Here is a 24612-nt window from a genome sequence, read left to right on the forward strand (position 1 = left end):
AAATAAAATAGGACTTAGGCCGTCACCAGTGAATGCATAAATATAAAGATATTAGGTTAAAATATTCATCTGTTTTGGACAAAGGCTTAAGAGCAATGAATGATAGGTGCAAATGATCTATTAAAAACAGTGATGCAAAAATTCTGAAAAGAGATATCATGGGTTTTCCTTCATCCTTACCTTGATCTCCATCCTCCTCTGGATTTCTTAAATGTGCAATTTTGTGGGTAATCTGGGAATTGGGTAGGTTTTTCTTTCCTTTTTTTTTTTTTTTTTTGTGGCCATGCCATGTGGCTTCTGGGATCTTAGTTCCCTGACCAAGGATTGAACCCATGCCCCCAGCAGTGGAAGTGCAGAGTCCTAACCACTGGACTGCTAGGGAAGTCTCTGGGTGGATTTTTTTTTTTTTTTTTTTTTGATAGGGTCTGCTGGACTTGGTGGCAGCTTCCCTCGTAGCTCAGTTGGTAAAGAATCTGCCTGCAATGCAGGAGACCTGGGTTCAATCCCTGCATTGGGAAGATCCCCGTGGAAAAGGAAATGGAAACTTACTCCAGTATTCTTGCCTGGAGAATCCCATGGACAGAGGAGCCTAGTGGGCTACGGTCCATGGGGTTGCAAGAGTCAGACATGACTTAGTGACTAAAGCAGCAAAAATTCTGGACATGGTGGGAGTAGTGTGTCTGTTGGGGGCTGGGAGGTAGACAGTCATCCTGTGCAGATCATTTGGGTTTTGGGAATTCGAGGCTCTTCCCAGCTACTCAGTTTAGCTCAGCAATTTCTGTTCCTGCGGCTCAAGTAACAACCACCACCCAGTCAATCTTTGGTGGGTCAGACCAGGCACACCTTTGGTTCTGTGAAGTGGAGTCGAGAGGCCCTTTGAACGAGTCTCTGAAAACCATTTAATCCTTGACTGTTGAAAAAAATACCTGCTTCCTGGGAGCCAGGTACCTGGATGAGCTAATGGGGTGAATGTCATTGGTCGCATTCCTCGGGGATTTATGACATGACTTTGTTGATTTGGGGGCTTGGGTCTTCACCCACACAGCACTTGCTTTATTTATATTAAGATTATTGTTAACAAAGTCTGTTAATTCCTGCTGTGTGTACTGAAGGATATTGCGGTGAAAGAAAGGATTCTCTCAAGTGCTTGTTACATATGACACTCAGACTTCTTTACCACATTTAATCCTGGCCGTGTGTTTTAAGAGGTCAAGACACATTCCCCACCTCTGCAGATGATGTTTGCCTTGAAGTCCGCACCTAGGGGCAGAGGACAAGAACGAGATAGTTCTCTTCTTGTTTTTAGACTGTGTGAGTTTCAACATATGGGTGTGACCCACTCCTCGACGTGTTAACCACAGTAGTAGGAAAATGAGAGATTTCCCTGGTGGTCTGGTGGTTAAGACTCCACGCTCCCAAGGCAGGGGACCTGGGTTCGATCCTTGGTCAGGGAACTAGATTCCCACATGCTACAGCTAAAGATCCTGAGTTCTGCAACTAAAACCCAGTGAGGCCAAATAAATAAATAAATATTTAAAAACATACCCTCCCCCCAGATTTTATTTAAAAAAAAGGAAGAAAGAAAGAAAAAGAGCTCCCCCACCACGTCCATCTCTTTTCTGTCTTCACTGCTCTTGTCACCTCTCTCTCCTGTTTCTTCCCCTCCACTTCCTCTTCTCCCCCTTTCCTTCCTCTCCCTGAAACCCCACCTGAGTCCTTGGGTCTGGTCACCCCGAAAAGCATGCATCCAGGAAAGGGAGCCATTCGGGTGGACACCTTCTCTCCTTACACAGAGTCACACAGAGCAGCCGGCTGCCCACCTGGCTGTTTGGTGTTAGCAGCAGAAAGATATCATTGGTTCATTTCCAGCCCTTGGTCTTGAAGAAGACAGACATAGAATAAAAGTTCATATTAAGGTACTTTCAGCTTAGACTTCCCCAGTGGCTCAGCGGGTAAAGGATCTGCCTGCAATGCAGGAGACACAAGAGAGGCAGGTTCGATCCCTGGGTCTGGAAGATCCCCTGGGAGAGGAAATGCCAATCCACTCAAGTATTCTTGCCTGGAGAATCCCATGGACGGAGAAGCCTGGTGGGCTACAGTCCAAGGGGTCACAGAGTCAGACATGACTGGCTAAGCACACAGCACACACATACTTTCTGCTTGGGTGTTACGCCTTTTCCCCTGTTTTACTAGTTTTTTTTTTTTTTTTTTAACTTGGTTCAAAAAAAACAAACAGATGACTTTCGTGCTGGTCACGTTGAGGCATGCTCTGGAGAGGCAAAGTCCAGACTTGTCCAGGGCAGAGAGGTAAATCCAGCCCTTCGAAATGGATTGCGCTCTAAGAGGGGAGCTGTAGCACCAAGTATTCAGGGGGTGAGTGGGGGAGAAGAAGAGCCTCTTATTTAAGCCAGTTTTGTTTGCATGATTCTGGATTCCTGCAGTTAATTTATTAGGGATTAGCCAATTCAATGTTTGTTACCTATTTTTTTTTCAGTTTACATTTTCTCTTTGCCTTTTAAAAAACCAAATTTCTTTTAAAAATAAAATTTGGAGGCATTAAATGCTTTTCAAAGGTTTCTTTCTTTTTTTTTTTTTAAAGCAAATGTATATTGTTCCCTTGAGGCAATTTCCTCTCTTCCTTCTTTGCTTCCTTCCTTTTTCTTTATCCTTTCTCTCTCTTTTTATTTATTTATTTTTTTAAACATTCATTTATTTATGGCAGTGCTGCTTGCAGGTCTTCATTGCTGCTTGCAGGCTTTCTCTAGTTGTGGTGAACGGGGCTCTTCCTTGCGATGTGCGGGCTCATTGCGGTGGCTTCTCTTGCCACAGAGCACGTGTGCTTCAGTAGCTGTGGCACACAGACTGAGTTGTGGGATCTTCCCCGACCAGGGATCGAACCCATGTCCCTGCATTGGCAGGTGGATTCCTTACCACGGAGCCACTAGGGAAGCCCTCTCCCTCTGTTAAAAATATTAATTTAGTAACACAGAATCTGGAGTCAGATTTCCTGGGTCTGAATCCTGGCTCCCACGCTCAGTGACCTTGATCTCAGCTGTGTGACCTTGATCTCAGGTGGCCTCGGCGTGCAGCAACTTGAAGCTGGGCATCGGTTTCCCAGCCAGAGATTGAGGCCAGGTCACAAGACTGAGTGAGAGCTCCAAATCCTAGCCACTAGACCAGTGGTCGGTGACCAGGCCCTGGCCCTTCGGCTTTGCAAGAAAGAATTTCCGCAATGATGGAAAAGAGTGAGACAAGTAAAGTGTTTATTGGGAGGAAAAGAGCTCCTTACATGTGGATAGATACATGAGAAGGCTCAGAGAGAGTGTCGTGTCCTTGTGGTATTTTAAATCGCTTTTATGGGGAATTTCTTCCAGGTTTCCTTTGGCCAGTCACTTTGATTTGTCTGGTTCTGTGTCTGCATGTGGTTTATCTCAGGATCCTCCCGTGTGTGTGCACGCAGACATCTGTCAGTCAAGATGGATTCCACCAGAGGCCTATGGGTAGTTGACATCACTTACTATGGGGTGGGACCCCCTCCTTTTTCGACCCCCAAGGAACTTTCTAGTTTCGAGGGTTTCCTTGACTTAGAGAGTAAGAAATATGTGGTCTCTTATCTTTTATCTGGGCCCTGACCAGCCTCCTGTCTTGATTATCCTGCTTTTGATATTTTGGAGTTTCAGTCCATGGTGAATGAACTCAAATTGCTTTATCTGGGGGTTGGGGAGGGCTTCTATCTCCTGCCTTAACCTCAGTAGGTAAGTGGACATCCCTGGGCATCAATGTTTTAACCTATAAAAATGGAGAAAGTAACAGTAACTACTTCCTAAACATGTTGTGAATATCCAGTGAGCTGATATTTAAAAGTGCTTAGAACAGGGCCAGGTGGAGAATAATGCTAGTAATTAAAATGAAAATAAGAAAGAGGTAAACCTAGGAAACACAAGAAGCAAAAAGAACATAAAAATAAGTAAGCCAGCCTCTCAGTCTCAGAAACAATCTCCCTCTCTCTCTCCCTCTCTCCCCACATACATGTATATACAATTTAGTTTTTATTGAATACATTTTTTTTTTTTACAAAAATTGATTCTTACTCTTTTGGAGCCTGATTTTTGTCATTTTACAGTGTATCATAAGTGTTTCAATTTCTTTAAAATGTCTCTTGAACATGATTTTTAATGCATTGAATACCTCTATAGTAATTTATTTTACGAATCTCTTATTGTGAAGCTATGAAGGTTTTGTAAAGTATTTCCTATGTTAATAATTTATACATATATATACAACAATATATATGTATTGTGAAAGAGGAGAGTGAAAAAGCTGGCTTAAAACTCAACGTTCAAAAAACTAAGACCATAACATCTGCTCCCATTATTTCTTGGCAAATAGATGGGGAAACAATGGAAACAGTGACAGATTTTATTTTCTTAGGCTCCAAAATCACTGCAGATGGTGACTGCAGCCGTGAAATTAAAAGATGCTTGCTCCGTGGAAGAAAAGCTATGACCAACCTAGGCAGCATATTAAAAAGCAGAGACATTACTTTGCTGACAAAGGTCCATCTAGTCAAAGCTATGGTTTTTCCAGTAGTCATGTGTGGATGTGAGAGTTGGACTATAAAGAAAGCTGAGTGTCAAAGAATTGATGCTTTTGCACTGTGATGTTAGAGAAGACTCTTGAGAGTCCATTGGACAGCAAGGAGATCAAAACAATCCTAAAGGAAATCAGCCCTGAATATTCATTGGAAGGACTGATGCTGAAGCTGAAGCTCCAATCCTTTGGCCACCTGATGTGAAGAACTACTCATTGGAAAAGATCCTGATGCTGGGAAAGATTGAAGGCAGGAGGAGAAGAAGATGACAGAGGATGAGATGGTTGGATGGCATCACCGACTCGATGGACATGAGTTTGAGCAAGCTCCGGGAGTTGGTGATGGACAGGGAAGCCTGGTGTGCTGCAGTCCACGGGGTCACAGAGAGTTGGACACGGCTGAGTGACTGAACAACAACAATACATACATATGTGTGTATATGTCATTGTTATGACAATACCCCTGCGCCTCTGCTCCCATCCTCCAATCCCGCCTCCCCCACCTTGCCCTTTCTGTGTCTTCAGGCTTCCATTTCTGCCCTGGTTTCACTTGAGAAATGCTTTTAAGGAGATTTTTTGGTTATAAAAGCACCTTGTTTAAACAGCAAACACCTAATGGGTAAAGAGGATCTGATACTATGTGCAATGAAAAATTGTTAGTTGCTAAGTTGTTTAGTTGCTTAGCCGATTTCACAGTTGTTTAGTTGCTAAGTTGTGTCCAACCGTTTTTCGACACTATGGACTGTAGCCTGCTAGGCTCCTCTGTCCATGGAATTTTCTAGGAATTTTCTTGCCATTTCCTACTCCAGGGGGGCTTCCCAACCCAGGGATCAAACCTGCGTCTCCTGGGTTGGCAGGCGGATACTAGTTTACAGAGAACAGTTGGAATACGTCAAGGTTGCTTCCTCAGCTGACTAAGACTTACTACCCGTACGGCTTGGCTGAGGGAGCCGTCCCAGCAGTTTGGGTTGTAAAACTGCCACTTCCCCCCCCCTTGATTTCAGGTCTTGTCTGATTGAGCTAATTAGGCTCAGTCTCTAGTCCTTGTGGCCTGTATTTACATTTCTGGTGTTTAGAATATTACTCAGCCATAAAAAAGAATGAAATAATGCCATTTTCAGCAATATGGATGGACCTAGAAATTATCATACTAAGTCAGACAGAGAAAGACAAATATCATATGATATCACTTATATATGGAATTTAATTTAGAAAAAAGATACAAATGAACTTATTTACAAAACAGAAGCAAACTTATAAATATTGAAAACAAACATGCTTACCAAAGGGGAAATGTGGCAGGCGGGGAGAGGTATACCAGGAACTTGGGATAAACATGTACACACGGCTGTATATAAGATAGAAAACCCAGCAAGGAGCTACTGTAGTGCACGAGGAACTCTGCCCAATATTCTGCGGTGACCTCTGTGAGAAAAGAATCTAAAAAAGAGTGGATATATGGGTTTGTGTAACTGAGTGACTTTGCTGTACACCTGACGCTAGTACAACATTGTAGATCAGCTGCACTCCAATAAAATTAAAGTATTAAAAAAAATAAACAACAGACACCCATATCCTTTCAAAGTAAAGTAAAACAAAGCCAATGGCCTCATCAAACACTGTAATAATGCAGCCCTCCTGAGAGCAGGAAGCTAAAGGAGCAGCAAGAGAAAAATACACACAGCCAACAGACAACTATGATGGTCTCTATGCTTTACATTTATCTGAACTTTATCTTATCTATGGCTTCCCGGGTGGCTCAGCTGGTAAAGAATCTGCCTGCAATGTAGGAGGCCTGGGTTCAATCCCTGGGTTGGGAAGATCCCCTGGAAGAGGGCATGGCAATCCACTCTAGTATTCTTGCCTAGAGAATCCGCATGGACAGAGGAGCCTGGTGGGCTACAGTCTGTGGGGCCACAAAGAGTCAGACACGACTGAGTTGAGAAAAGTTGAGAATTGTTTTATTGTGTGTTATTATATAATATATTATTTATATAACATTTTTATAATTATTATAATATATATTTACATATAATGTAATTTATATGTAATATAATTATGTTATTATATAATCATATAATATATGATGTATATATAATAATCATATAATATTATATTCATATAATATATATTTATTATATAAACAATATATTTATATAAATATGTATATTATATAATATAATAAAATATATAATATATTATCTATAATAAAATAATTCTCAACTTTTAAATTTAGAGGGTCCTTGCACTCAGATTATTGCAAGTACAAAAGATCTTTGTCAACTAACAAATTCTTTCCAGACTAAGAACAGTTGAGCCAATGCTGGAGTGATTGCGTCAAGAATCCAAAAGATGGTTAAGCTCGCCACCTAGTGGCTGTCAAGGAAGTAGCTTCCTTGAATTTGGCCTCTCGGTTTTGTTTTCCGGTGACAGACAGGCTTCTCACTCACTGTGTGTTCATTTTTACTCCAGGCAAAAGCAGTCATCATTTGAGAACTCCCACTGAAGCATCCTATTAAATTCTCTCATATTTGGTGGATAATGAGGCATTAAACTTCATCAGTTGCTAATAGGCCCTTCCTTTCATTCTCTTGTGTGAGAAGTCGATTGCTGATACCTTCCTACAGCAGCGCTCAGGGTAGCCCACTCGTTGGAGGATGAATTGCTTTATATGTCTTGTATCCAGTTGTGTCCTATTGCAGCTTCAGTTACCCAGAAAGGAAACCAGGAATTTTTCATCTCTACCATATTCAGCTTCTAACCTGACCATGTTGTGAAAAGCGCTCAGTCGTGTCCACCTCTTTGCGACCCCATGGACTATACAGTCCATGGAATTCTCCAGGCCAGAATACTGGAGTGGGTAGTCTTTCCCTTCTCCAGGGGATCTTACCAATCCAGGGATTGAAGCCAGGTCTCCCACGTTGCAGGGGGATTCTTTACCAACTGAACCACAAGGGAAGCCCAACTTGACCATAGACCTCATTTAAAGCAAGAACATCTTGGAATGGCTTCTCTAAAAAATGCAGAGCCTGGTTGTGGATTTGTCTTACCAATTTATTTGGGAGTGCAATCCCAGGAAAGCACGTGTGAGGAGAAAGCGGAGTGAAGTAGGGAAAGAAAGAAAACCAATGCATGCATGCATGCTAAGTTGCTTCAGTCGTGTCCAGCTCTGTGTGAACTTATGGACTTGTAGCCTGCGAGGCTCCTCTGTCCATGGGATTCTCCAGGCAAGAATACTGAAGTGGGGTGCCATGCCCTCCACCAGGGGATCTTCCCGACCCAGGGATCAAATTGCATCTCTTAGGTCTCCTGCATTGGCAGGTGGGTTGTTTACCATTACCGCCACCTGGGAAGCCAGAAAACCAATAGGAACATGTGTAATGTAGTATGTCCCAAATTATTTCCAGGTAAAGTCTGTTGGGACTGTCTGCCACGAGGCAGCCTGGACCTAGAGCCATGCAGCAGTGGGAGGGGTGGGCGGTAGGGGTGGATTGAGGTGGGGGGAAGTGGGGTTGGGGGGAGAAGGAGAGCTTATCTCATGTTACACTTTCCCGCTGTGAGCGTTTGCTTCACTGACATGAATTCCTTTGCTCTTCTGGTTGTGCATTTTGGGTGACAAGCAGATTCCAGGTGTCTCGTGGCAACAGGGAACCCCAGGCAGGAAGTGAGAGGCACACCGGCTGGAAATGAAGTCAGAGCTGCTGTGGGCTGTGTGTATGCAAAGGTGGTCAGTGCTCACCCAGAGATGTCTCAGAGCCACAGTCGGGGCAGGACAGTGGTCCAGGGCCTCAGAGACAGATGAGGCCAAACACATGAGAGGTGGTGCAGGGAAGCGTGGGGTGCTGTGATCTTGCATAGTTTTTACCCCAATCCCTGCTCACAGGAGCCCATCAGGGAACTCCGTAAATATTGGTCATGGATTTTCATTAGTATTGTTTTTCAGTCACTAAGGCATGTCTGACTCTTTTGCAGCCCCATGGACTAGTAGCCCGCCAGGCTCTTCTGTCCATGGGGTTTCCCAGGCAAGAATACTGGAGCAGATTGCCATTTTGTTCTTCAGGTCATCTTCCCTACCCAGGGATCGAACCCGTGTCTTTTGTACTTGCAGGCAGATTCTTTACCACTGAGCCACCAGGGATTTTAATATATTTTCTAGTAAATGCTTCCTGCAGAATTTATCATTCCTAATCATGTGTTGATTAGGATCTTTTTGGTTGGGGAAACCTAAACCAATGAAACCAGAGGAAGAAGAGGGGCCGGAGTGGCCAGGGTGGCCTGGGGAATCACAGTGTGGGCAGCAAGGGGACTGGGTCTGAGAAAAGGGCAAGAGTCAGTACCGGCAAATATCTCTCCCAGACTCCTGTCTCTGCCGAGGAAGAGATTCCCTCTTCAGGGAAAATCTCCCTCTTTTGTCTCTTAGAGCCTTCATCTGATTGGATGATGCCCACGGACATTATGGAGGGTAATCTGCTTTCAGTTCAGTTCAGTTCAGTTCAGTTGCTCAGTCTGACTCTTTGTGACCCCATGAATCGCAGCACGCCAGGCCTCCCTGTCCATCACCAACTCCCGGAGTTCACTCAGACTCACATCCATCGAGTTGGTGATGCCATCCAGCCATCTCATCCTCTGTCGTCCCCTTCTCCTCCTGTCCCCAATCCCTCCCAGCATCAGAGTCTTTTCCAATGAGTCAACTCTTCGCATGAGGTGGCCAAAGTACTGGAGTTTCAGCTTTAGCATCATATCTTCCAAAGAAATCCTAGGGCTGATCTCCTTCAGAATGGACTGGTTGGATCTCCTTGCAGTCCAAGGGACTCTGAAGAGTCTTCTCCAACACCACAGTTCAAAAGCATCAATTCTTCAGCGCTCAGCCTTCTTCACAGTCCAAGTCTCACATCCATACATGACCACAGGAAAAACCATAGCCTTGACTAGACGGACCTTTGTTGGCAAAGTAATGTCTCTGCTTTTCAATATGCTATCTGCTTTATTCAGAATCTATTGATTAATTTGTTAATCTCATCGAAGAGATAGCTTCACAGCGACATCTAGACTAGCATTTGACCAAATATTTGGGTTCTGTGTGTAGCCACATTGACACCTAAAACTCACCATCCATCAGTGGGGAAAGGAGTTGATACCCTCTCTCATGAAGGATGGTACTTGGCCCCACGAGCATCAAAGCTGCACTCGCTTTCTCCCCAGTTCTCAGATTTCCCCTGGAGCTCGTGGGGGGCCCCTTCCCCTGAGACTCAGCCCTGAGCCGTGATTCAGGGCCTGAAGCATCATCTGGAAGAGCTGCCTTTCTGTTCTTCCCTCCCTGGTTCTCCCCTGCGACCCTACACAAGATTCGTTCTTCTCCGTTGACCGAAATAAGATAATGGGAAGAAAACCCCTAAAATCCTTATGGAATCACCTTTCCTGAGGACTTCCCCAGCTCGTGTCAGACATCCATATGGACTCAGATGTTTCTGAATCCCATTTGGCCTGGGCTGAGACCTGGGATTTCCATGTGAGGGTTTGAGCTTTTTTTCCACCTTCACAGGAGAATTTGGAGCTACTAGTCTGGCTATGAACCAGAGAGGCAAGAAAGCGGGAAGGATTTTTTTTTTCTTTGACTACTATCATCTTTCTTTTATTATTGGAGTATAACTGCTTTATAGTGTTGTGTTGGTTTCTGCTGCACAGAACAGTATATGCATATACATATATGAGCCATATATACAGATATGTACTGTATACATAGTATATATGTATACATATATCCCCTCCTTTTTGAGCCTCTCTCCCACCCCCACCCATCCCAACCATCTAGGTTATCACAGAGTACCGAGCTGAGCTTTATGTGCTAAACAGTAGCTTACTACTAGCTGTCTATTTTAAAAGCGGGAAGGATTTAGGGTTAGGAGATCAGTCCTGGGTGTTCATTGGAAGGACTGATGTTGAAGCTGAAACTCCAATACTTTGGCCACCTGATGCGAAGAGCTGACTCATTGGAAAAGACCCTGATGCTAGGAAAGATTGAGGGCAGGAGGAGAAGGGGATGACAGAGGATGAGATGGTTGGATGGCATTTCACCGACTCAACGGACATGAGTTTTGATAAACTCCAGGAGTTGGTGATGGACAGGGAGGCCTGGCATGCTGCAGTCCATGGGGTCGCAAAGAGTTGGACACGACTGAGCTGCACTGAGGGATTTAGCCAGGAAAGAGGAAATGAGGAGGGGAGAGAGAAAGGCTGTGGAAGGTCTGTGTGTGAGAAATCCAGGGACAGCTTTGGGGTGGAAGCAAGTGGAAAAGCAGAAGGAGAGGCTTTGAGAAATGTTGCTATGGGTTATAAATCTAATCCTCTTCCATATTCCTGGAGATAATGCAAGCAACAGTTAGACTTTTTGAAAACCACATTTGGTTTTCAATTTGGTTATCTGATCCAGGACTCAGATACTTTACGCTGGATTCCACGGCTAGACAGAGCCCTGTGAACCCTGAGTTTTTAGTTGGGGTTACTAGCGTCTTCTTGCCTGGAGAATCCCATGGATGAGGGAGCCTGGCAGGCTGCAGTCCAGGGAGCCTCAGAGTTGGGTACAACTGAGCTGGAGTGCATGCAGTGCAGTGAATGAGTCATCCTATTAAGACTGCTAACGAGAGCGACACTTTATAATCAAACATTTATGAATGCCCCCAAGCTTAGCAACAGATTGCTTGGGGAGTAGCCCCATCTTGTGGAGAAGCCTAAAAATATTGGGTTGGCCAAAAACTTAGGGGTTTTCTGTAACATCTTATGGAAAGACCCAAATAAACCTTTTGGCCAATCCAATATTTCAGTGTCACACTGCTCAAGGTTAAGGAATTGAAGCAAAATGCATTTGAGTTTTAATATTATTACCCTTTTGAGAACATACCGTGAACTTTTATGTAATTGGACCAGTACCTTTTCTGTGAAAAACAGCTATTTTTCATAGGTGATGAAGTCACTTCAGCAGGTGATACTGAGTCTAATTGCAATAACATGTTTAAAAATGTCTAGATGACTCACCTTTAGTTTCCCATGAAAAGCATTATTGTCGGCATTTAATTCACTTAATGTGAGTTTTAAGCAAATTGAGGCTGAAAGTGCTCATGATTACCTTGGACATGAATAAAGATTCCCATTAAACTCAAAGAGGCCGAGTAAACCATTGAAGGATAGAGCAATGAAAGAGATGGATGCATGAGAAGGTTGGTGTTATATGGTTAAGACTTCCTTTGTTTTTCTACAAGTTTAATAACGTTCTGAAATGCAGCAGAAGCCTAGATTTTCTTTCTCTAGGTGTGGTTAGTGTTAAGGAAAGGGCTGAGGTAGGATGCAGAATCGCTTCTTACTAGAAAAATCTGAGACCAACTCTTTACCTTCATATGTGCAAAAAGACCGCATACAAGGAGCCCTGAGTTCTCATCCTGGCCGGTCACCACCTGCCTCCCTCATCAGGAGGAACCGACTTAACTCCAGGTACCAGTTTCCTAGTCTGTCCTGTGAGGAAATCAACCTTGTAAGATGCCACCTTACAGGTTGAAGAGTAGAAGCAGACCAGATGCGTTGCACGATGCTTAGGAGGAGAAGCAAAAGTGACCTCTGCTTCCCAAGAGGCCCCTCCTTCGGGGGGGGCCCAAGAGAGAGGAGGCAGTGCCTGGTGCCCAGGTGTAGGTGGGGATGTGAACTCCCTGCTATCAGAACCTACCTGTGCCATCAGGACCCGGTGGACGGTCAATGCAAAATCCTACATTTTTGATCTGAAGGATCAGAAAACACTGGATTTATGATAGGAATTTCAGGTCCTGTGGGCACTTGGAGTTTCTAACCGGCCATTAGTAAGCCAGGCACTGTTTCAAGAAGAGAAGACTTATTTCCAAAGTGAGCAGGGGAACTCTGCTATGATTTTCTTCCCAGAGCTCTATGGACCACATAGCATCTTTCCCAAAAACTTCAAGCTGGGTCAGGGGGTAGAAGGGGCTCCACCAGATGGCGCTGTGTCTTGCTCTGGGATCCCCGCACCCCGACTGGAAGCCTTATATGTTACTATGTCTGTGGCAGGAGCAGTGAACCCCAGTATGGGATCTGTTGCCTCCAAGATCCAAAGAGGCTCAACAAAACCTGTGCTTCTTTCTAGTTCAGGAAATTATATTTGGAACCGCAGCTGTAGTTAAAAGTCAATTCCTGGTTAAGCTTATTTTGTGTCATTCAGTGCTTCTCACCCAAAAGCAGTTCTGTCATTTGGTCCTCCTTTTTTTTGGAGGGGTGGGGAGGAGGCGCTGGTCATGTAGAATCTTAATTCCCCAACCCGGGATGGAACCCATGTCCCCTGCAGTGGAAGCATGGAGTCTTAACCACTGGACCACCAGGTTAGATATGCACAAAAACACCACTCCATTTTAAAGGTGCTTTTATCAAGTGAATGATCCTGAAACCTTGGACACACAGGAAAATGTGAAAATTAAAATTAACTCGTGAAAATTAAAATGTCAAGTTTTGAAAAATTACTTTACAGTGGTTGGACAGTCTGTTTAATTCCAGGCTAGTTCAACCTGAAGAAATTACAGCCTGGTTTTTGGCAGTATTTTGGTAATAATGATAGATGAATTCACAAGTTTTATGTAATTGTCTGCAAAATGCATAGGAACATAGTTATAAAGTATGTTCAAATCTATCAGCAACTCTGTTATTTTTGTATTTGAAATGACATTTATATTTGCTAATAACATTTAGATAGAGAAAATAAAAGTGATTCCATTTTAGAAACAGTGAAAAAAAAGTTGTTTAAAATAATTCTTCTGTTTGTGGTTAAACCACCAGCTTGAGACACAGGGTCATTTCTTTTAAAATTTCTTTTCCATTTTTAGAGATTGCTTTTTAAAACAAGTTGATATACTGTGTTTTATGATTATGTGTTGAACCATGATAAAATCTAGACTACAAAATATGGTGCGTTTAGAGATTTCTAGTTTTGTTTTTTTTTTTAAACTTTAAAAGGTATTTTATTTTGAAATAATTTCAAACTGACAGAAATTTCAAGAGTAGTTCAAAGATTATCCTCATATCCTTTAGTGTTATCTGTAGTTAGTGTTTTGCCTTATTGGTGTTATTGTCCCTCTTTCTTAATCATTAAAACATTTTTTTATTGGAATATAGTTGATTTCCAATGTCGCATTAGTTTCAGATATACAACAAAATGAATCAGTTATACATGTATCTATTCCTTTTTATCGTCACCCTGCTTATTTAACTTATATGCAGAGTACATCATGAGAAACGCTGGACTGGAAGAAACACAAGCTGGAATTAAGATTGCCGGGAGAAATATCAATAACCTCAGATATGCAGATAACGCCACCCTTATGGCAGAAAGTGAAGAGGAACTCAAAAGCCTCTTGATGAAAGTGAAAGTGGAGAGTGAAAAAGTTGGCTTAAAGCTCAACATTCAGAAAATGAAGATCATGGCATCCGGTCCCATCACTTCATGGGAAATAGATGGGGAAACAGTGGAAACAGTGTCAGACTTTATTTTGGGGGGTTCCAAAATCACTGCAGATGATGACTGCAGCCATGAAATTAAAAGACGCTTACTCCTTGGAAGGAAAGTTATGACCAACCTAGACAGCATATTCAAAAGCAGAGACATTACTTTGCCAACAAAGGTTCGTCTAGTCAAGGCTATGGTTTTTCCTGTGGTCACGTATGGATGTGAGAGTTGGACTGTGAAGAAGGCTGAGCACTGAAGAATTGATGCTTTTGAACTGTGGTGTTGGAGAAGACTCTTGAGAGTCCCTTGGATTGCAAGGAGATCCAACCAGTCCATTCTGAAGGAGATCAGCCCTGGGATTTCTTTGGAAGGAATGATGCTCAAGCTGAAACTCCAGTACTTTGGCCACCTCATGCGAAGAGTTGACTGATTGGAAAAGACTCTGACGCTGGGAAGGATTGGGGGCAGGAGGAGAAGGGGACGACAGAGGATGAGATGGCTGGATGGCATCACTGACTCGATGGATATAAGTCTGGGTGAACTCCAGGAGTTGGTTTTGGACAGGGAGGCCTGGCATGCTGTGATTCATGGGGTCGCAAAGAGTCGGACATGACTGAGCGACTGAACTGAACTGATTCTTTTTTATATTATTTTCCACTTTAGTCCATTACAGAGTATTGAGTAGAGTTCTGTGTACTATATAGAAGGTTATTATTATTAGTTTCCTATTTTGCACTCAGGGCTTCTCAGGTGGCTCAGTGGTAAAGAATCCACCTGTTAATGCAGGAGACATGAGTTCAATCCTTGGGTTGGAAAGATCCCTTGGAGGAGGAAATGGCAACCAAGGATATCCTGGAGTGTGAAGTCAAGTGGGCCTTCAGAAGCATTACTATGAACAAAGCTAGTGGAGGTGATGGAATTCCACCTGAGCTATTTCACATCCTAAAAGATGATGCTGTTAAAATGCTGCACTGAATATGCCAGCAAATTTGGAAAACTCAGCAGTGGCCACAGGACTGGAAAAGGTCAGTTTTCATTCCAATCCCAAAGAAGGGCAATGCCAAAGAATGTTCAAACGACACAATTGCACTCATTTCACATGCTAGCAAGGTCATACTCAAAATCCTTCAAACTAGGCTTCAGCAGTATGTGAACTTCTAAATCAGATGTACCAGGTGGACTTAGGAAAGGCAGAAGAACCAGAGATCAACTTGCCAACATCCGTTGGATCATAGAAAAAGCAAGGGAATCCCAGAAACAAATCTACTTCTGCTTCATTGACTATGCCAAAGCCTTTTACTGTGGATCACAACAAACTGTGGAAAATTCTTCAAGGGATGGGAATACTAGACCACCTTGCCTGCCTCCTGAGAAAACTGTATGCAGGTTAGGAAGCAACAGTTAGAACTGGACATGGAACAATGGACTGCTTCAAAATTGGGAAAGGAGTATGTCAAGGCTGTATATTGTCAACCTGCTTATTTAACTTCTATGCAGAGTATGTCATATGAAATGCTGGGCTGGATGAAGAAGCTCAAGCTGGAACCAAGATTGCCGGGAGAAATATCAATAACCTCAGATACACAGATGACACCACCCTTATGGCAGAAAGTGAAGAAGAACTAAAGGGCCTCTTGATGAAAGTGAAAGAGGAGAGTGAAAAAGTTGGCTTAAAGCTCAACATTCAGAAAACTAAGATCATGGCATCCGGTCCCATCACTTCATGACTGATAGATGGGGAAAAAATGAAAACAGTGACTGACTTTATTTTTTTGGGCTCCTGAATCACTGTGGATGGTGACTGCAGCCACGAAATTAAAAGACGCTTGCTCCTTGGAATAAAATCAATGAGAAACCTAGACAGCATATTAAAAAGTAGAGACATTACTTGGCCAAAAAAGGTCTGTCTAGTCTGAGCAACTTCACTTTCACTTTTCACTTTCATGCATTGGAGAAGGAAATGGCAACCCACTCCAGTGTCCTTGCTTGGAGAATCCCAGGGACAGGGGAGCCTGGTGGGCTGCCGTCTATGGGGTCGCACAGAGTTGGACACGACTGAAGTGACTTAGCAGCAGCAGCAGCAGTCAAAGCTATGGTTTTTCCAGTAGTCATGTATGGATGTGAGAGTTGGATCATAAAGAAAGCTGAGCACTGAAGAATTTATGCTTTTGAACTGTGGTGTTGGAGAAGACTCTTGAGAATCCCTTGGACAGCAAAGAGATCAAACCGGTTCAATCCTAAAGGAAATCAACCCTGGATATTCACTGGAAGGATGGATGCTGAAGCTAAAGCTCTAATACTTTGGCCACCTGAAGTGAAGAGCCGACTCATTGGGAAAGACCCTGATGCTCGGAAAGATTGAAGGCAGGAGGAGAAGGGGATGACAGAGGATAAGATGGTTGGATGGCATAATTTATTCAATGGACATGAGTTTGAGCAGTCTCTGGGAGATTGTGAAGGTCAGGGAAGCCTGGTGTGCTGCAGTCCATGGGGTTGCAAAGAGCTGGACATGACTGAGCGACTCAACAACAACCAGTATTCTTGCCTGAAGAATCCCATAGACAGAGGAGCTTGGCGGGCTACAGTCCATAGGGTTGCAGAGTTGGACATGACTGAGTGATGAGCATGCATGCATGCATTTTACATTTAGTGGTTTGTATGTGTAGAGAAGGAAATGGCAGCCCACTCCAGTATTCTTGCCTGGAGAATCCCAGGGACAGAGGAGCCTGGTGGCCTGCCGTCTATGGGGTTGCACAGAGTCGGACACGACTGAAGCGATTTAGCAGCAGCAACAGCAGCAGTAGTGTGTATGTGTCAATTCCAGTCTTCACATTTATTCCTTCCCCTGGCCCCTTATCCCTTGGTAACCATAAATTTGTTTTGTACATCTATGACTGTACTTGTGTTTTGTAGATGAGTTCATTTGTACCCCCCACTTTTTTTAGATTTCACATATAAATGATATCATGTGCTATTTGTCTTTCTGTATCTGACTTACTTCACTCAGTAAGACAATATCTAGGTCCATCAATGTTTTCGAAAATGACATTCAGTTCAGTTTAATCACTCAGTTGTGTCCAACTCTTATGACCCCATGGACTCCAGCATGCCAGGCTTCCTTGTCCATCACCAACTCCCAGAGCTTGCTCAAACTCATGTCCATCGAGTCGGTGATGCCATCCAATCCTCTCATCCTCTGTTGTCCCCTTCTCCTCCCGCCTTCAGTCTTGTGCAGCATCAGGAATTATTTTGTTCTTTTTAATGGCTGAGTAACATTACACTGAATATGTGTACCACATCTTCTTTACCCGTTCCTCTGTTGATGGCCATTGTTGCTTCCATGTCCTGGCCATTGCTAATAGTGCTGCAGTGAACATTGAGGTGCGTGTATCTTTTTGAAATATGGTTTTTCCCTGAGTATATGCCCAGGAATAGCATTGCTGGGTCACATAGTAGTTCTGTTTGTAGTTTTTTAATGAACCGCCATCCTGTTAATTGTCTGTATCAATTTATATTCCCACCAACACTGCAGGAGGGTTTTCTTTTCTCCACATCCTCTCCAGCATCTATAGTTTGTAGATTTTTTTTTTATATAGCTTTGGGTAGTATAGTCATTTTCACTATATTGACTCTTTGAAACCAAGAGCTTGTGTCACTCTCCGTTTGTTGGTGTCGTCTTTTCTTTCATTAGTATCTTGTAGTTTGAAAGCATGCAACACTTCATGAATTTGTGTGTCATTCTTGTGCAGGGGCCATGCTGATCTTCTTGGTATTCTTCCAGTTTTAACATGTGTGCTGTCAAAGTGAGTGAGCAATAGAGAGTTCTAGTTCTCCTCCCTTGATAGGTAACTTTTTGATTTTAGGTTTTGGCTTATCTTTCCAGAGTTTGATTTTAAAAATGTAAGCAAGTACATGAGCACGCATGCATCTGCCCATTTCCTTCTGTTTACACTGAGAGTGGCGTACGACTCACTGCTCTGCACTGTGCCTCTCTCGCCTGTGTCCGTGAGGTCGCACACGGCAGGATATAGAGGCCTCCCCATGCCTCTTCCCTCCACTGCATGGCTGCGTCATGGTTTATTCACACAGTCCCGCATTGAGGAACATTTGGATTGAGCTTTAACACTCCTGGCTCCTTACTCTTTCCTTGGAACGCTTTTGCTCTGAGTTGCAGTACACTCCTCTCTCACGGCTTTCCTGCTGCTTTCTGACTGTTCTGTTTCTATCATTTGTTCCTGTCCCGCAGCTCACACACTGAATCTCACTGTCCCCATGCCCTGCGTCACCTCTAGTCTCACTTTTTACCTTCTTCTTGGGGGAACTAATTTACATCACTATGATTTTTACTCTGATGACTCTTAGATCCGTATTGTTAAGCCCCTATTTCTTTTATGAAACACAGATTTACATTTCCCAATTTTCATTGGAACATTTCCTTCTACATGAATATTTTTTTAGAGACCTCAAATTCAATATACCCCCAAGTGAAGCTCATCAATTTCCCCTCCAAGCTACTCATCTTCACTGATTTCTTATCTCAGATAATAGCTTTACCATTTACCACATTGTTCAAATGAGAAATTTTAGTATCTTCTTCAGATCATCTTATTCTCCACTTCTACTCAGCCACTGGGCTCTGTCAGTTCTGTCTCATCTTCATTCCTGTGGCCACTGCCTTGGTTCAGGACCTTCAGTCAGGTGCCCTAGTTTGGGACTTAAAATCTGGGGGAAGTGGTACAAGGTCAAGGGTGTGTGTGGTGGTACCTGAGGCAGCAGTGAGAGTCAGGGGACCTCTGGAGACTGTCACATAGTGTGACATATTTTGCTGATAGTTGACCTCCAGCATCTCTTGGTTCCCATCTAATTTCTGAGCCTGATCATCTAGGCTTCCTGTCTATCCTCTGTGTTTTAAATGATTCTGATAGATTCCTTTTCTGTCATTTATTCAGAGTTGATTCTGGTTGTTTGCAACGAGGGGTTCTGGTTGATCCAAGGAGTAATTGGAACAGTTGAAACATAAGAGAAGAAGAAGGCTGTGGTGTCATCAAAATGGCAGAACACGTGGGCTCCCTGCTCTGGGGCCTGACCACTGAGGTGATGGATGCACCGCCAGAGCCACTGTGATGGATGTGGCATTCCTCTGGGAGGCTGGCCAAGCAGCTGCTGAGACAGTTTTTCATTCGTTTCTTTGTTCTTAAACTCCCATTACCTCTGACAAAGTCTGTGTCCTTGACCAAACTTTTGTCAGGCTCCTCTGAGCCCTCTCTGTGACTCCTCTGCCTCATTCCTGGTCCAGGGTTTGGCCTGGAAAGCCCAGTTTTAGCAAGAATCCTGCTAAGCCAGCGTAGAAAGAATCCCCCACCCTGGATATCTAATCAAGTTCCTCTTACTAATTTTCTATCCAGTGACCCCTGACTATTGCCTATAAACTGCCAGCTACCCATTGCTATATTTAGAGTTAAATTCGTTCTGTACTGAAATCTAGCTTCTTTACTGCAGTAGCTTGAATAAAATCTGTCTTGTCGTTATAACAAGTGTCCGTTGAAGTTTCTTATTGACACCTGTGTTTATGAGTGTTTTCTGTTTCTTGCAATTCAAAAAGAATCTTGAAAAACACAAGTGTTTTGTCATATTAAAATTTAAGCATACTGAATGTTTTATTACCAACTTATTGCTTTCTAAGGAATAAAAACATTTTATTTTTGTTTTTTCTTGGATTCACTTTTCCTGTGAAAAACTTAAATGATGACATATAAATTAGAAACTATTATTTGGTAATATTCCATTTGTACAAAGGAATTCAGGTGCGTATCTGTTATAGGAAAAAATATACATACTGCCACATGCTTTGAATTCAAAGTAAAACATTAACAGATACAAATAAAATAATAAATGCAAATAATAAAGTCTTTAAGAATCGACTTTGCTGTAGAGGAGTACTCAGGGTCAGTGTCAATCAGGTCACCTTTCTTGGAGAAGGTAAGTTGTGAGTCAGCTGGCAAAGGAGTTGAGGGTCAAGGATTAGTAGAAATAATGGGCGAAGCATCTTAAAAAGAGGACTTATAATGCTTTGTTCTGGACATGGACACTGTCCACAGGCTTCTGACAAGTCAGTTTACCTTTCTGACTATGTTTCCTCATTAGAGTCCCGATTTTCTACACAGACCTTTATATTCAGCTATATCATGCAGTGAGCCCAGGTTTGGGGGTTCCTTTCCTAGAGAGAGTAATGAAGAATCTTGATAAAGCACATCTAAAATTCCAGAAAGGGGAGCTGAGAACCGGGTAAAGAATGAGAAAGGAGACGTGGTAACATCACCTCCAGTTCTCATCTGTTCTCTGTGCCTGGATGCACCTTTTGGCCTATTTCTTCTCCCAAGCACTTGTGGGCTCCAGGGATTTGGGAGCTCTAAGGACTTGGGGTCTCTGAAAAGACCTGCCCTCCAGGCATGAGGAGGCAGAGACCTGTCCCTGAGTGGGGGGTGGTTTGGCCAAATCAGCCTGACTAGGCCACCCCTCTCCTAACTTTCTCTGTCCTACGTTCCTGGGGGATACAGGGAGTGATTGCATTCTCTTACATCTTTCTGTTTTTCAGTCCTCTGGTGTCTTTAGTGGGATTTATTACATTCCAACAGAGAAGGCAGTGGCACCCCACTCCAGTACTCTTGCCGGGAAAATCCCATGGACAGAGGAGCCTGGTGGGCTGCAGTCCATGAGGTTGCTAAGAGTCGGACACGACTTCACTTTCACTTTCACTTTTCACTTTTATGCATCGGAGAAGAAAATCGCAACCCACTCCAGTGTTCTTGCCTGGAGAATCCTAGGGATGGGGGAGCCTGGTGGGCTGCCGTCTATGGGGTTGCACAGAGTCCGACACGACTGAAGCGACTTAGCAGCAGCAGCAGCAGCATTACATTCCAAATGGCCTCTGTTTGCAGCTTGGAGTTCTGAAACGATCTAGTAGTAATTTAAAAGAAGCTTTTCTAAGCTTTAAAGCAGTTGAGAGACATAAAATTCCTTCATGATTAATTTCCTATTTACAACAACTTTTACAATTTTTACAGTTTCCTATTTACAACAATTTACAATAATTTACAATTATTGTTATCAGTTGTGACTTTTGTTGTTTCTGTGTTTGAACAAATGATTAATTTTGTTGACCATTTATAACACTTTAAAAGACTGATGTTACTAGGGGAGTATAAGGTATAACGTATTTCTATTAAGGCATTCTATTAGAACATCTTTTTATTATGGTTTTTCTGTTAATGTTGTCTGGTTTTTTAACAGGTTTTCCTTATTTTACTTTAGGACTGTTTTTTAGTACATAGCGACTCATTTGAAAAGACCTTGATGCTGGGAAAAATTGAGAGCAGGAGGAGAAGGGGACGACAGAGGATGAGATGGTTGGATGGCATCACTGACTCGATGGACATGGGTTTGGGTGGACTCCGGGAGTTGGTGATGGGCAGGGAGGCCCGGCGTTCTGTGGTTCATGGGGTCTCAAAGAGTCAGACACGACTGAGCAACTGAACTGAAATGATACCATACACTTATAGTGGATTATACTTTTTATAAATATAAAATGTTTCAGTTAGTTCAGTCACTCAGTCGTGTCTGACTCTTTGCGACCCCATGGACTGCAGCATGTCAGGCCTCCCAGTCTATCACCAACTCCCAGAGTTTACTCAAACTCTGTCCATTGAGTCGGTGATGCCATCCAGCCATCTCATCTCTGTTGTCCCCTTCTCCTCCTGCCTTCAGTTTTTCCCAGCATCAGGGTCTCTTCTAATGAGGGAGGTCTTCACATCAGGTGGCCAAAGTATTGGAGCTTCAGCTTCAGCATCAGTCCTTTCAATGAATATTCAGGACCAATTTCCTTTAGGATGGACTAGTTTGATCTCCTTGTAGTCCAAGGGACTCTCAGAAGTCTTCTCTAACACCACAGTTTGAAAGCATCAATTCTTTGGCGCTCAGCTTTCTTTATGGGCCAACTCTCACATCCATACATAACTACTGGAAAAAACATAGCATTGACTAGACAGACTTTTGTTGGCAAAGTAATGTCTCCGCTTTTTAATACACTGTTTAGTTTTGCCATAGCTTTTCTTCCAAGGAGCAAGCGTTCTTTTAATTTTATGGCTGCACTCACCATCTGCCGTGATTTTGGAGCCCAAGAAAATAAAATCTGTTACTGTTTCCATTGTTTCCCCATCTATTTGCCATGAAGTGATGGGATCAGATGCCATGATCTTTGTTTTTTGAATGTTGAGTTTTAAACCAGCTTTTTCACTCTCCTCTTTCACTTTCACCAAGAGGCTCTTTATTTCCTGTTTGCTTTCTTCCATAAGAGTGGTGTCATCTGCATATCTGAGGTTATTCATATTTCTCCTGTCAATCTTGATTCCAGCTTATGCTTCATCCAGCCCAGCATTTTGCATGATGTACTCTGCATATAAGCTAAATAAGCAGGGTGACAATATACAGCCTTGATGTAATCCTTTCCCAATTTTGAAGCAGTCCATTGTTCCATGTCCAGTTCTAACTGTTGCTTCTTGACCTGCATACAGGTTTCTCAGGAGGCAGATAAGGTAGTCTGGTATTTCCATCTCTTTCAGAATTTTCCACAGTTTTTGTGATCCACACATAAAATGTTTATCTTGGTACAAATCTTTAAGACTTTTCTCTTTAATTCTACTTTGTAGGATAGTAGTATCAAAGCACCTCGTTTTCTGTATGTGTACAATATCTTTATCCAATCTTAAAGGAGCAATTGCAAATCAATAGAAAGAGAATCACTAGGAAAAAAATAGGAAAGGACATGAATAGGCGATTCACAACCACCCCACAAATGGCCAATAAATACTTAAGAATATTTAGCTTCATGATTGTTAAAGACTTGCACATTAAACCAGCAATGAGATAACAGCCATTTCTTATCTATCATACAGGCAAAGATGAAACAAAATTAATACACAAACCAATGGATATATTTTAAGTAATAATTTTTTCTAATAATTTATTAAAGTAAATAAGCAGAGATCTAGGCAAGGATTTTACCACAGAACTATTCATTATATTGTTGTTCCTAACAGTAAAAAAATTGGAACCAACCTAAAAGGAATATTCTGTAATATGAGAACATTTTCATGGTATCTTGTAGACTAAATATCAGGATGTACAGATGCATAAAGGGCTTCCCTGGTGACCCCGATAGTGCAGGAGACATGAGTTCAATTCCTGGGTTGGGAAGATCCACTGTAGAAGGGAATGGCTACCCACTCCAGTATTTAGTAAGAATACAGAACAGTCCAGTATTCTTGCCTAGAGAATTCCATGGACAGGGGAGCCTGGTAGGCTACAGTCCATCTGGCTACAGAGAGTCAGATACAACTAACACATATGCATATACATATATACATATGTGTTTATGTGAGTGTGTATATATATATATGTATATGTACATGCATATAAAATAATTTTTTTTAAAGACAAGGGAGATGGTAGAGCATTTATCATAGAAAACAGACTGTAATAGTGCTCAGATTATTGTGATTTTTTTTTACATTTTCACAATAAATGTGCATCATTTTTAGAATAAATCAGTGTAAAAACTATTTAAAAAACTTATAATTGTTTAAAAACTATAATTGTTTAAAAGAGGTTGGAGGTTTTAAATAAGAGATGGTACAACATTTTACATAAGAGAAAGTGTTAGGATTTGTTCATGGTGAATTCACTATGTACTTGTATAAATACTGAGATCACTTTATGGATATATTTGCATGTTTTTCTTCTTTAGAGATTGATATCAAAATTTGTGCCTCTTCAATGCGCTGCCTTGCATGTAGTCAGATCTGTTTTATCACTGATAATCATTTCATTGTTTAGTTTGGTGCATATGACATAGATAGACAAAGTTTCTAAATTGGGAATATTTGAAAGGGAAACAATTTGAACAAAAAGATATTTCTTACGATTTAGAATTATAAAGGAGGAGACTGTGGCTTCACTTCCATTAAAGTATTCAATAATTTCCCCCATCATTGTGGTCTTTATGTAAATACTAGACAGTAAGTGTAAATTATTGAGTCTTTGATGTACTTTGGTTGCATAGCTCTGTTCTGCAGTTCCTTAGCTCATCAGGGAGGGGTTTGGGTGAATTTCACTTCCAGCCGCTGGATGGCAGCTAACCTCCACTAGTGGCTGGCTGTTTCCACATCTCTCCACAGCTTAGGCTGCATTATCTAACATACTGCGCTTGAAAGGAAAAAAGAAAAGAACCCAACATGTAGTATCTCTGGATTAATCTCATTTTATTAACCTTCGAACATAAGATTTTATAGGGCATAAGACTGAAATGTTGTAAATCTTGTAACTGGAATTCTGAGGATTTCTTTTTAAAAAGAAAAGAAAAAAAAGCCTGGTAAGCCTAAACCTGTTGATTGCAGGCACGAAGCTCCTTTCATGCATCTACGAATCCATTATTAATAGTGGAGTTTTACCAACTTGACATTCCTCTATTGCAA

The 24612-nt window shown here is 42.3% G+C and overlaps 1 protein-coding gene and 1 non-coding gene across 2 annotated transcripts in view; one reads left to right on the plus strand and one right to left on the minus strand.

Moving 5' to 3' along the window:
* DNAH5 (dynein axonemal heavy chain 5) overlaps positions 1-24612 on the plus strand; it is a 329281-nt gene that overhangs the window by 10762 nt on the left and 293907 nt on the right. The window lies entirely within an intron of this gene.
* LOC139178096 (U6 spliceosomal RNA) lies at positions 17788-17898 on the minus strand. The gene has a single exon (XR_011562520.1). It is a non-coding gene; the product is annotated as a U6 spliceosomal RNA (small nuclear RNA).

This window comes from Bos indicus, chromosome 20, assembly GCF_029378745.1.
Source record: "Bos indicus isolate NIAB-ARS_2022 breed Sahiwal x Tharparkar chromosome 20, NIAB-ARS_B.indTharparkar_mat_pri_1.0, whole genome shotgun sequence".
In the NCBI taxonomy this organism is placed as follows: Eukaryota; Metazoa; Chordata; class Mammalia; order Artiodactyla; family Bovidae; genus Bos; species Bos indicus.